Consider the following 14,398-nt stretch of genomic DNA (forward strand, 5'->3'; position numbering starts at 1 on the left):
ACATAAATATGCATTTTATAGATTATAAATAAACATCTGTTGATACGAATTGATTTTACAGTTAAGGCCTCAGAGAACAAATACTAAGATTTATAGATAGCTTTCCTCTGTGCACACGTTCACATGTACACATGTACACACACACACACACACACACACACACCCCTTTCATTCCTCCCGTTCATGTCAAAGCAGAAAACGCAGCAAAAAAAGGGCAGGAGTGATCCAACAGAGGGAAACTGTTGATGACGCTGGAGCAAGAGAGTACAACTGAAGGCAAGACGTCTCTGAGGAGGGTGAGGGCAAGAAACACAGTGCCCATGTGAAGGGTCTGTGCTGCATTGTCCATTATAAAGGGAAAGATGGCTCAATAAAAGGGTAGATATGAGTAGGTCAGTATATTTGGTGGTAGGAGCACGAAGAGGTCCCCCCTTCATTGCTTCTATTTTTCTAAATGAAATAAGAAGCCAAGGCACTGACTGAGAGTGAGTTATGGGGAGGAGATGTTTGAGGTTCGAAGAACAGAGAAGATGACATCTGAAGACTGAGAATGAGTTACCTGGGGAAACAGAGCAGGACATCAGGGTAGTTCCAACAACCCCCTGGAGGCTAGTGGTCCGGATTCAGTTAAAATCCCTCAGTGTGTGTATTATTTGAGATTAAATATGGTTGTGAGTATCGTGTAAATACAAAATAGCAATGCATAAACCACGTGGTGTGTTACTTTTCTATTACCGACGTTACAAAGTACCGCAAACGTAGTGGCTTAAAACAACGCAAACATATTAACTTACGATTCTGTAGGTCAGAAGTCCACAATGGATCTTGAGGGTCAAAATTGGGTATTGGTGGGTCGTAGATTATTTCTGGAGACTCTGGAGGAGAATCCATTTTGTTGCCTTTCCCAGCTTCTAAAGGACGTCTGCCCTGTTTATCTTGTGTCATCTTCCTCAATCTTCAGAGCCTGAAATGTGACATCTCTCTGATCCTGCATCCGTATATCTCTCTGACTGATTACAGCTGGGGAAGTTCTCAGTTTTAAGGGCGCATGAGACTGGATTGGATCCCCTGAATAATTCAGGCTCCTCTCAGCATCGCAAGGCCCTTAATTTAATCACCTCTGCCCAGTCCCTTTTGCCGATGTAAGGGTACAGATTCATAGACTTTTGAGATAAGGATATCTTAGGAGCCATTATTCTGCCTAACACACCAAAGTAAAAGTTCATTTCTCTCTTATAAGGGGTCCAGAGATAGGCGGTCTGGGCTTACATCACACTATGACCATCACGATCATTAGGACTCACACTCTACATCCTTAACGTGCAACCACATTACCCAAAACAGCTGATCAGGTGCCAGCCTTCACATCCACATTCCAGACAACAAGAGGGAAAAAAATTAAAGAGGTTCTCTCACTCACACACATACCGTTTCTTTGTGAACATTTCCCTAAAATTTCATAAAACAGCTCTGCTTACATCTCAATGGGCAGAAGTGTCTCCATGCAACCATGAATCCAGCTAAAATTCAGGTGTGATTCTCCTAAAGGAAAAAAAAAAAAAAAGAGGAGGAAGGGTTACTAGAGTCGAAGATTAGCAAGCTCTGTCACAGCATTGCTGGTTGGTTTCGTCTCACCTGATCGCAAGCTTGCCATTGGATAGAATCAGGGTTAAGGTTCTGCCCAGCAAGCACGTAAGAGGGAGAAAGATCAAGAGAAGCTGACGGTGTACAAGGAATGATGATAACAATGACCCATGGGGTTCAAGTCCACGAAGACAATAAGCAACAATAAAGGAGACACGAGAAAGGTAACCGACGGTGAGAAAGTACTAGGGTTATTACACTGGAAAGGGGTGGTTTGGAAGTAGTGATAAGGAGCAAGGGTGATAAGGAAGGCAAGCACTCTCCTTCCAGGCCCCGAGGACTGAGGAGTGTAGCAGGGAAGACAGCCACCACTGGGGAGGGATGAGGATAAAGATGTGCCCTCGGGAAAGAGCCCAAATTCAAAGCAAGAAGGTATAAAGGGAAAAATCTTTGAAAAGGTTGAAGATCTAAAGGTCTTTTATTATGTCCGAAATGGCCATATGGCTTAGTTTACAAACAAAGGGGGATTCTACCAATAATTACACAAGACCACAGGCAACAACTCGGACTGTCCCAAGCAAACCAGGATGTGCTGTCATTCTACTTACGACTGACTTAGTGACACCCCGGCTACAACTGAAGCACACTGGATGCCACCGTGCACTCTCCCCGCCACCGGCCTTAGACCTGGAGTTGCTTCCACCATCTCCTGTGATGCCCGGATGGATTCTCCGCTGCCTTCTCTGTGCTTCCTTAGCAAACGATTCTGGGCGGGGGTATCTGATTATTGACTGAGCCAGAATCGCCAGCCCACACTGGCTGCAAAGGAGACTAGGGAAGTATCTGGCCTCTGCAGTTTGCTACCCTGCCACCTTCTCAAGCAGGAGGAAGATTCTGTCCCCGCCCATGACTCACGAGGTGGGGGGTTCCTCAAACAAACCTGGTTTCAGACTCCAGGTAGTCAAAAACACTGGCAAATGCCCTCTTACGTCACCAGCTCCTCCTCCTTGACTGAGGCCTTGAAAAGCATCCTTTGGGTCTTTTTATTTAATCTTATAAGACAAGATTAGGCCTTTTACTTGGGAACATTTGATTAATGATAGAGTCAATCAGAACACATTTACTACTAATATCGCAACAGTCTCATATTGGAAGAGGTAATTGTGAGCCATAAATTCGCTTTCTAAAATACTAACTTTATACAAATAAAATCCATTTGAAATTGATTTACTCATAGCCACTGACATTTTCTAATAAAATATGGATGATTTAAATTATTTTTAATCGGTGTTACAGAAGGCTTGAGGTTTTCATGAGGTTTCCCACAAAGCATGTGACGACTTCATGCCTCCCTGTCTGTCTACGAACGGTGTGGCCAAGGCTTCTCCCTGCCCGGGGCACACCCTCTAATCAATGCTCCTGGGTGAGATACAGCAGTCCTCCCTGACCACAGACACACATGGGGGTGATTTTTTTTTTAAACACAGACATCTATTAACTATCAAGGTTTATTTGGCACAATATTTGCAATGAAGACTTCCTTTCAGAATAATAACAAAATAACAATAATAATATCAGACCAGATACTTCTGGCTGATCAGTATCACCCCTCATTGTCTCCCTTCCCTTTTATCCAGCCTGAAGTGTCAGAGCCCTGATAGGGAGTGAAAACGGCGAAGCAGCAGACGTGGGTTTACGTTTCGGGCTTTTGCCATTAACTTGCTGTGTGATCTGAGATGAATCAAGTAACCTCTCTGAGCCTTCTACTGAAACTATCTTTAGCTCCATTGCCCCCTCTCCAGTTTGCACTTACCTAGAAAAACCCCGATCCTTGTCAAACTGAAATATCTGTATGCCTCAAATGCCTCAAACCTTCTAACAGCTGAATGTTTCCAGAGGTGGGGGGTGGGGGAGAAACACATGTATATTATGTCAAGTCACCTTAATCTAATGACATAAATGCCGAATAAGCACTAGACACTGAATCCTACTGAAGGGCCCCAGCAATTTCCCCTTACATTCTCCAGGAGATATTTCACATCTTTTCTCCATCTTCAGCTCTCCAGTGCATGCCCCCTAGTCACCAACCTCACTACTTGGTACCTCCCCGCAAAGGCATTGAGAGCCTGGAAGCTCTGGGACAGAAGCACCTGCATCTCCCCGCCATGAGATCCACCTGACCATGTAAAGCCGCCTGAACACGCCTCCTCGTTCTCTTCCTCCTTTCACTGTCCCTCCTCCCATCAAAGGCCAGCTCCTACACTTGTACGTGTGACATCACTGCCCCTTGCCACTCAAGGCCTTTGCCCCTGCAACTGTCCCCTCCTCTGCATCATTATTTTCCCTCCTGCCTGACTCATTCCCAATATACACATACGCTCTAGTTTAGTCTCTTAAAAAAAAAAGCGAACGAACACTTCTGTCCAGGTCCCACCCACTCCAGACATCCACTCCATTTCTCTACTGAATTTCAAGACACAACCACACACTCTGTGCTAGACCTTCTTCAGGGAAATTCAAACTATGAGGGAGGGTTTTAGGAATGGGCAACTCCTGAGTCTATGTCCCCTAAATTCTTCCTCCCTTAAGTAGTAAGTCAGAAATCCCAAAGACCTTTGCAGTAATACTTTTGTTCCTGCTAAAAGCACACCATCAGATCTTTTTTCCAAGTTTTCAGGCATTTAGCCCTTGAGTAAATGAAGTCTCCAGTATCATGTTCCTGTGGGTAAGAAGAGGAAATGCATGAGAAATACTTCAATAAACCAAAAAACTCTGTCTTTGCTAATGCCGGGGTCCTTGGGGCACATGCTTCCTAAGTCTGCTTGACGGTGGTCAGGCTGGGAAACGTACTGGTGAACTGCCTGGGCTCCCAGGGAGCAGACGGAGAGACAAGGAAGGGGAGACCAGAGGAAAGAGATGGGCTTGCTTCTGTCTTTGGTAAAATCCAGGCCAGGAGGCAGTGCAAAAGCCTGGGTCTAACCTGGACTTGGGATGTGCAGGCAGGCAGGCAGCCATCAGAACTAGACACTCCTACTGACAGAGCTGAAGCTGTGACTGCGATCTAAATATGCAGGTGTCTCAGCAGAGGTGGGCTGACTGCAGGCTGGAGAAAGACTTGGTGCACATGGAAAAACGCTGCCCGAATCTGAGACTCAGGTCCCTGTTATCATCCCGTCATCACCCCTCACCTGAGTCCGTGGGTGTGGTCACTGCTCCTAATGACTTAGGCTTCCGAAAAAGACTTAGGGTCCCAGATGGACTAATGAGGGCTGTTCACAAAGCTCTGTACCCCGTGGGAGCTGGATTAGACTTCCTACTTCCAGGCCATCAGCCTAGCCTCTGTGGAGGTACAGGTGTGCACGGAAGGATGTCTATGAGGGTGACTGCGCAAGGACTTTCCTACCGGCTCAGCCTCTAATCAGCAGCATGAGGAAGGTGTTGGCTGACCTCAGTCTGGGGAGTCTGTCCCACACTGTTCCTCCGTCGCCAGGCCCAGCAGAGAAGACGCAGGTGGCTTGAGAGAAACCTCCCTTTCCACAGCTCAGTGCATTCACACACCCTCGCCGCCCCTCCTTTTATCCGCCTACCTCCTATTCACTTTTCAGAACTCAGCGTGGAGTCACTTCTCAAGTCTGCAACTGATGTCTCCCCCTTGAACTCCCGTAATTCTAGAACTCACCATGCAGGGATTGTCAGTTTGTGTGCCTAATTCCTATTATACGTCTTTTGTCTCTGTCCCCAGGGCATCAATGAATATCTGTTGGATAGTCATGGCTTACTCAGACCTTCTGAGACCATAAGGAAAAAGCAGCTTCAGTCAACCCCTGACCTTTTCATGCACCTTAAAAATTCCCCCAGCCCCGTCTTTTCTGACCTCACATGAATGCATTTCACTGCAGGGTGTGCATTTGCCAGCTGCTCAGGCTGGGCTGCCAGGAGAGACTCCCTGCCCGTGGGGAACCGTGACCGTGGGGAGCTGATCTTGCTCTGCCTCTCTTCTATGTGAGTACAGCACCGTCATATCCAGCGTTCAGCTCCCTTGTGTTTTCCCTGGCAAGGCCAATACCGAGACGCAGTGGGCAGAACGTCTGAACGTCCATTCCTGGTGGCTGGCACAGTGATGACCTTTGCTCTCCTCCATGTACTTGGATTCCTCCCCTGACTTCAGTTTCATTAATATCTTTTCCCCCCAGACTGAATGTTTTATTTCAACAGACATCCCTGGTTTGAGAAAAAGGTGGAGGGAGGGGTTCAACATTTCATCATACCCAGCAGGGAGCAAAACTCCCATCCACGAACTCAGGGCCCCTTCTGAGGCATCCCTTGAGTCTTTACCAGATCCAAGACAGAAAGGAGCTGAATTTTCTAACTTTTGTTAAGAAAAACCTATCAACAATGTAAGTTCTCACAGAGGAGAGGGCTAGGTCCTCAGGGAAAGAGATCCTGGGCTTGGAGCAGCTGGGGTCCCAGAGATGAAGCTGGGGGCCATCTGGGCTGCAGCAAATCCTAGGGGCGGTCAGGTCCAGAGTTCCAGAATCCATAGCTGGCTTGGGGCTGCCGGCCGCTAAGCCTGTTCTCCGGCCAGGTGCTCTTCAGTTCCAGCTCCCGCTCCTTAGCCCGGTGAATTAGATCTGAGCAGGGTACTCTGCTTGACAATTTCCAGTCACATTTGATTGGCTAGAACTCAATCACATGCCACACTTACATCCAAAAGAGCATGGCAGAAGGTAGACCGTGGGCAGCTGCTTCCCAGTGATGGAACTACATAGTCGGAGAGGAGCCAGCCGCCTGTGCCACTCTCTCAGGAAAAACATCAGCAAGCATTTAGAGAATATTATTATAATTTTCCCAGCACTATATTTTATTTTCTCAAAAGGCACTCACATGCACACACACGTGCACGCACACACACCCCACATAAAATGAGATCTGATTCCTCCCAGAGGCATTTCTATTTTAACAAAAACTGAAAACTTAAGCCAAAAACATATTTCAGCTTGTGGAATTCCAACTGTCAGCCATTCACCTGACAGCACGCAGAGGGGGCTGAGGGACCTCTCCGCTGCTCTGACACCTCAGTGCAAAGAGCTTCTGCCAAGACACAGGGTCAGCCCTGTCAGGCACCCCCGGCGTCTGAACACACGAAGAAAGTCAACTGTGAAGGATGCGAGAACACAGCAATGCTAGATCAAGGTCCCGCAACTGGCGAGCCCCCAGCTTCAAAGGTATTTGAATATTTGCTTCAACTTTCTGCAATTCAGCCTCTCATTTTTCGACATGAGAAGAATAAGTCAAACCCCAGAGTAAGCACCAGCCTGGGAGACGTCACACTGACTCCAATAATCCCATTGCAGGCTCTTTGTAGTCACGAACTTTGATGTGTTCTTTAGATCCAAGAAAACACTTGTTGTCAAGCCCCTCCCCTCAGTGAGATACCTTCACAAACGTCTACAAGGGCTGGCATCTGGGCTGGGTCTCGTCCCCTGCTGGATGGGGGAGGTGCTGTCTCAGGCCCCTCTTTTGGTCAAAGGACCTGAGGATGTGATTAATGAAGATTAAAGAAACACTGTCATCCAAAAGGCAATCTGAAGTAAGGGCACTCAGTTAAGACATGCTCTTTTGCCTCTTTATTGTGCCTTCCTGCCTCATACCCCCATGCTCAGTGGTTTTTTTTCATAGCCTTATTTTGTACCACTTTGCAGGAAAAATGAGTATGCTGGGAAGGTAAAGCCAATATTCCTGACTGACTCACAATGAAAAGCTAACTGGAGACTATTTCTACAGCAGAAGGTACAGAGACCCCAAAGCAAAGGGCTAATCAAGGTCTGACTCTTTTTCAGTCTCCATCCGCATGTGTCCCAGGAAGATTTAAGTCAAAGGTGGTGACGCTGTTTACACTGACCCATTGAAAAATCAATGGAGGGCCACAAACAAATGAAAAGCAACCTAGTTCTTTACTTTCCCTGGAGAAACATAAAGCATTCAATTCATCTGCTTCCTAAATTATAAATAAGGAGGCCGTGGAACAACTCAATGAAATTATAACCGAAAAAAAATAATGAAGAAATAAAGATCTGTAAGACAGAAAAAAGGGCAGAATTTTCTCTTTTTTTTAACACTTCTGCCCCCAAACTGATCAGCTAATTAATTTTCTTGATTTTTTTTTTTAGGTCAACCTGAATCTTCTAGTACAGTGGCTTTAACCAGACAGGTGTACACCAGAATTACCTGTGGAAAGGAGCAAAAATGTGTACTTGTGGGCCTGTGACAAGATTTTGATCCCTAGGGCTTTGTCATCTATGTACATGATTCTCATGAGATGTCCTGGCTCCGACCTCAGTTTGAGACCATGCTGTCAATAACTGGCCACAAAGGCATAAAGAACTCTACTCCTCTGCCCCCATCGATAACATGCTTAGCCATGTGACTTGTTTTAGCCAATGAAAGGTGGGCAAAATGATATGTGTCACTTCAAATAAAAGAGCCAGCTCATTCTTCATTAGCTTCTTTCCCTCTATCACTATGATTAGTATATCCCAGTAGAGGCTCCTCTGTCCCTCTGGACCCCACAGTGAAGAAGAAAGATGCAATTGACCCACAATGCACCTGCAGCATGAACAGAAAATAAACCTTTGCTTTATAAGTCACTGAGATTTGGGGATTGTTTGTTACTGCGGCACAATCTAGCCTATCCTGACTAATATACACTACTTCCCCAAAGGAAGTCAATGTCGTATCTCTTTCACAAGCTGCCTCTGCTTTAAGTAAAGGAGGAGACTAACATGAACTGGCGAAAACTAACTTATTAAGTGACTACTATCCACTTAGTGTTTACATATGGTGTCTTTTCAGTGTTTTAACAGCTTCATGAGGAGCTTCATGCTCATTTTATAAATAAGGAAGCTCTGACTCAGAGAGTTACGTAATTCGCCTGCGGTTAGCAGTAAATGATTGATCTTGGAATGGAACCCATTCACCATCTCTCACTCTCAAGCCCATAGCCTCCATCACAGAAAGATATGCAGAATTTATCTGCTTCCATCACTCTGCCTTTTATTTTTCCCTTCTGCTCTACCAGGCTCTCTGATCATGATATTACAAAGGAAGGCTCATAACAAGAGCTGGGAGTTCTTCCTCTCAAAAAACGAGAAAGCCACAGTGAGCCACAGTAAGAAGGACTCACTCTGGGGCACCTGGGCCAGGCCTCTTAGCATGGCTTCGCAACAGATGACCATTGGGAGCGTGTGTCACATGCCAGCAAAGAAAATGCTGATAATTTAATAAAAACGAAATCACTAATTCAAATTGCACTAAAATGTAATCTCGCTTATTTCAGAGAGAGGGAGGGTGCCGGTAACTGATTATGAAACATACCCAAAGAGCTCTGATCTCTTGCTCAACGAGTTCCATATTTATAGCCCCTTTAAAAATAAATTGTCATGCAAGTGTCATGCTGGGTTCTGAGACTCCGTTGCTCCCAAAATAAACACGGGAGTGCAGCGCAGAGCAAGCAACAAAAGGCCCCCCAGGAGCAAAGGCTTCCTCATGATCACGCCCGAGGCAGGCCGGAGACCCACCGCTGCCTCCCACTCTGCGGCTCTACCTGCTAAGTCCGTTCCCTTGCTGAGCCGTGTGCCATGGACGAGACTGAGACACCCGTCAGACCGTTTCACTCCTCCCCGGCGTAACGTGACTCGACGCGCAAAAGAGACAGTTCTTGAGATAACACGACACAGCACACACACAGACACACACACAGCATATAAAATGGGACTGCCTGCAAACCAACACGCTGCTTTCCAGAACACAGGTTCTAAGGGGAGCTTCTGCCGTGTCTCAACACAGGAGGACACGGATGTGTCAGGCACCCAACACGCCTCCCCACGCCACCAGCACCCGTTCCCTGGCAGGGAAAGCAGGCAGTCTGTCCCTGACTAAGGCGTCCTCCTCTTTCTGAGCTCCCTCCCCCACTTCCTCAGACACCTGCCTTTCGTTTCCCGTATTTATTTCATTCCAGGTCTTTACTCACCTTATTAGTCTGACTCCCCAATGATCTGATCTCATTCATAAACGTCATAACGTGAAAGAATTTGTCACAGAGTCCCCTCTCTCCAGGAATGGGCACATAAGTTGTTTCACGAGCACTGTCTTCATGATGCAATCTCAGGCACCCGTCAGCAGGTAAGGAAGGGGTCTGAGGAGGAAGGAGCCTCCCTTCCTCCTAGGCGCTCCCTTGCTTTGCCAGGAAAGGAGGCTAATCCTGAACTCTCTCCACTCCCTTCCGTGGTCACCAAAGCCTCCATCATTTAATAGGCCTCAGATCCCCCAGATGCAAAACAGTGCTTTGCTTCAGTTGGGGGAAGCTGAGCAAACATGGAAGAGTAAACCATCGCAGGTAAATTTGCTGACAGACAAACTGCCATAGTAAGGAGTTGTGCCTTCTACCATCTTTTGTCTGGGATGAGCCGTGCTGTTGCCTTGAGATGAACTCTCACTGTCTCAGGCTTCCCCACTCCGTTTTCTTACCTGCGTCTCTGTTTCTTCTCTTAACCACTGTCTGCCTGAAAGTTTTCTCTAAAATCTAGGTCGAAGAGCCCCTCTGTATGAAACGGTCTCTGATTATCCTCATTTCTCTGTGATTTCCCTCTTCTTAGAAGCTCCTTCCACACTGCCCTTCTAGGTTCTGCATTTCAGTATTTAATTACACACCAGCTGGTATTGCTTATTGTTTCCAATTCGTCTACCGTACTGCCTAGAGTGAACACAGAGATCTGTTATCTGCACAGCGTTCCTTCCTATGAGACATTTCCTCTCCTCTTTTCTAAGGTAATTCTGTTCCATCCCTGTGGTTGAGATGGGTTAGCCTGGCCACGTAAATCGGACATAAGACCCAGATTTAGCAAATCAGTGATATCACCCCCTCCCTAAGAGCCCCCTAAACTGAGATCACTTCTAGAACCATCGTCCAAGAGGGATTAGGAACTATAACAGTCAGCCCTGAGACCACCAGAGCCACGGTGCTAACACGAGAAGGAAGCCAACTGAGGGAAGCAGAGCCGAGATACGGGGGCGGTGGGGTGGGGATATTGCTTGATGCCTCTGGACCCAGCCATGCCTGGAGCTAAGGGTACTCCCCTCAAACTTAACATTTACATCAACTAATCCTTTTTCTCGTCTCGGTTAGTCTCAGCTGGCTTTCTGCCCGTTGCAATAGCTAAGAATTTTTGCTGGTGCATCTTCCCAATCCGCATAAGCTCAAGTTATTCGTCCATGTCTTATACTTCTTTGCATTCTCTAGTGGGAGAATGAATGAAACAGAAACAGCCCGGACATCGATCCCCATATCTGTGGACATCGGTATAGCTAAATAGAAGGAAATTCTCAGATCTAGTGCCTGACTCTCCGGAGAGCAACACGAGCGTACCAGACACTTACAGTAAGTACACAGGGCAGGAAAACGCTTGTCAGTTAGGTGCAGGAAGAAGTCAAAGTGTCTTTAACACAATAATACAAGGGCTTAGTAACAGGTGAAGTGGAGTCCATGTTACCTCTAGGATTCTCCGTTCTTCACGTGACATTAAACTGTGTTGTCTTCTGGAATTCTCTTGCTTTGGCCAAAGGTGCTTGCTTCCTAGGTGAACAATGAGGAAATGGGCTGTAGTTATTGGTACCAGAACACACTCTGCTCAGCCTACGGCAGCCGAGCCAACAAGCCCTTCTACTACTATCTGGCCAAAGAATGAAGCTTTGTAATTTACAGGAAGTGGGGGGACCAAAGATCCCACCTTTGCTTCTGAGGGGGGGATGGGAGGAAGAAGGCCTCTCATGAAGCTGAGGGTAAAGAAATCCAGATGGATGCATTTCAAAGGAAGGGATGCATGAAAACGGGGAAGACACAGGGACAGGAGAGGGAACATTCTCGAAGGATTCTCCATTCAAAGACCTAAGCGTGAACCTCCCTTTGGAAGCATGGTGCAGAGGAATGAATCCTGCTGGGGACAGGTTCCAGTCACTGACATTTTGACCTTCTAGGCCTCTTATGCTAAGATTCCTCTGTTATCTTCCCACAGCCTAGAGTGTTCAATCTGGTGAAGCCTGGCGAAGTGGGCGACCCTTGCCTAGTCACCCTGGGTCACACGGGCCCTGCAGGAGACCTCCTTGGGGCAGACAAGGCAGCACAGCCCAACTTCCTGATGATTAAGTGCTCTCTCCTGGGGTTGGCAAAGACTACCCCTTAGAGAAAAGAAAGAAAGAAAGAAAGAGAAAGAAAGAAAGGCAGGAGGGAGGGAGGGAGGGAAGGAAGGAAGGTAGGAAGGAAGGAAGGTAGGAAAGAAGGACAATGCTGGATCAAGTTCAAATGCCAACATCCACGGCAATGACCACTCATTCTTCCACTAATACCCAACACGTGACTATACAGTCAGACCCAGAGGTCTATATATTTCTTAGTAATGTTCATCAGAGACTCAGTTCTCTCAAAACAACATCGCTGAATAGTTTGGGATTTTCACTATTACAATGTTGTAATGTATCTACTAAATGAGAAAACACACACACACAAACATACAGAGATGACGTGTTCTTAACAGTCAGAAAATCACTGAAAGAAAGGAGACCCTCCTTGGAAAGGGCAGAGTAAAAAGGAACCTATTGGGGTATCATATGGCGTAGAGAGAATCTATTTTTCACGTCCTTTTAAGGCACTGCCTTTTCTCAGGAGAAAGTGTACCAGAAGTCCCATTTGAATGGCCAGCGAGAAGTAATCTCTCTGCAAACAACAAAATTCATTATTTGAAGATAATTCTGGCATAAAGATACTAAAAATGACAGGTAATTCAGGAAAATGACAGGTAATTCAGGCAAATGACAGCTAGCCCAGAAATCACACCCAACCAAATTAGACAAATAGGTGGGTCATTCCAAAGTTCCATCTTGAAAGCTACAATTCCGGTATGCTCAGTTTTCAGCAAATTTCATAGGAAGACTTGGAAGGCACATTGAACTATAAGTTGAAAAGACTTAAGGTTTAGTCTTGTCTCTGCCACGAATCACCTCCGTAACCTTGAATAAGTCATTCCAAGCCTTCAGAAATCAAATACGGTGATCACCAAGAGCCTTCTAACTCAAACCTTTTATGAGTAAGTAGAAACTCATTTAGGTTACAGGGAAAAAAAAAACTTAAGGAAATTTAGAGTTTGACAGTAGTATGTCATACTGATAAAAATCCACTGGTGATAATTTTATTGAAATTAAAGGAAAAGCTACCATTTAGTAAGCACTTCTTACCTGTCCAGTCCTTTGTATATGTCATTTCTAACAATTAAGCTTACAAAGAAATAGTATTATTCCTATTTGACAAATCTGGAAATTGCGACTCAGAAAATTTAGGTAAACTGCCCAAGATTTACACAATTATTAAACATTGGAGCCAAGATCTGATCACAGGTCTTCTTCAAAAAATTTTGTCACTTTTTTACTGTCACTTCCTGCCAATTCTATTATGGGTTATATAAAAATTGAAGTAAAGAGTAGAAGGAAGTTTCTGAAACCTGTGATGTGATATTTCTGAGAATTATATAAGGGGCCGTGACAGGGATGGACAGCTGACTACCAAAAATGCATGCATATCCGTCATGGGAGTATGGCTGGAAGGGAGACACACAGCCAGATACCACACTTCCTAGCACAACCCCACTTGCTCCCAGATAGGGCCATGTGGCTACTTTCCAACAGAATATGGAGGAAGTGAAATATTCCACCAGCAGACCATGGCTTTTGAGACATACATGGGACTTACGTAAAACACTAACATTTTAGGGTTTGTTTGTTACATCATCTAGCATTTCCCTAACTGACACAAGGTATCAGACGAACTAGACAATGATGACCTTATCTCTTTGCCCCTACGTTCCTCTAACATGGGTTTCTCAACCTATGAGTTGGAAGGAAGCAAGGGAGTTAAGACAGGAGGATGGGGAACTGCAATTTCATGACTTAAAGGACAGGGAAGTAGGCGAAAGCAAGGGTGTATCAAATCTCCCCCACCCATTCACAAACAATCCCATCTTGGTAATTACAACACTCACATACATTTCAGTAGTAAAGCCTTGGCGATTACGGCATGTACCGCACACACACTGCATGCACCTCCGTAACACCCCAGCCACACGTATCAATTGAGAGCCGGTGCCCTAACATTTGAAGATTGCCACTCCTTCTGGTTCAGCCTTTTACCCATCTTTAAAACCAGTCCTACCCTCATGCAGAGGCTATGTAAGAAGGACCAGACCAGCACTTTGGCGGCTCCACATTAGATTAACTTGGATACCGTGTTTGTTTCCTAGGGATGTCACAACATTACCACAAACTGGGTGGCTGAAAACAAAATTACCTCATTTTCTTATATAGTCCTGGAGGCTAGAAGTCTGAAATCAAAGAGAGTTGGTGCCCTCTGGGGTCTCTAAGGAAGAATTTGTTCCATGCCTCTCTCCTGGCTCCTGGGGGTTGTCAGCAATCCTTGGAGGGCGATAGCTGGTAAGCACGTGATTCCAGTCTCTGCCTCCATCCTCATGTAGCTTTCTTCCCTGAGTCTGTTTCCAAATTTCCGTCTTCTTATAAGGACATCAGTCCTGGATTTAACCCACTTTAATCCAGTGGGACCTTACCTTAACTTGGTTACATCTCCACGGATTCTATTTCCAACTAACATCACAATCACAGATTCAGGGTTGGGGGCGGGGGTGGTAATCTTCAACATATATTTGTGTTGCTGGGTGGAGGAAGACACAATTCAATCCACAGCAGCTACTAAGGC

General features: G+C 45.9%; 1 long non-coding RNA gene across 1 annotated transcript in view; it reads right to left on the reverse strand.

The window, feature by feature from the left end:
- Nucleotides 1-801: 801 nt before the first annotated feature.
- Nucleotides 802-14,398, reverse strand: part of LOC140690538 (uncharacterized) — a 56,294-nt gene continuing 42,697 nt past the window's right edge. Inside the window, exons 2-3 of the long non-coding RNA XR_012065851.1 lie at nt 1,479-1,542; nt 802-964 (exon numbers count right to left, since the gene is read on the reverse strand). This is a non-coding gene — a long non-coding RNA (uncharacterized lncRNA). The remainder of the gene's footprint in view (nt 965-1,478; nt 1,543-14,398) is intronic.

The sequence above is a fragment of the Vicugna pacos genome, chromosome 30, assembly GCF_048564905.1.
Source record: "Vicugna pacos chromosome 30, VicPac4, whole genome shotgun sequence".
Taxonomy (NCBI): Eukaryota; Metazoa; Chordata; class Mammalia; order Artiodactyla; family Camelidae; genus Vicugna; species Vicugna pacos.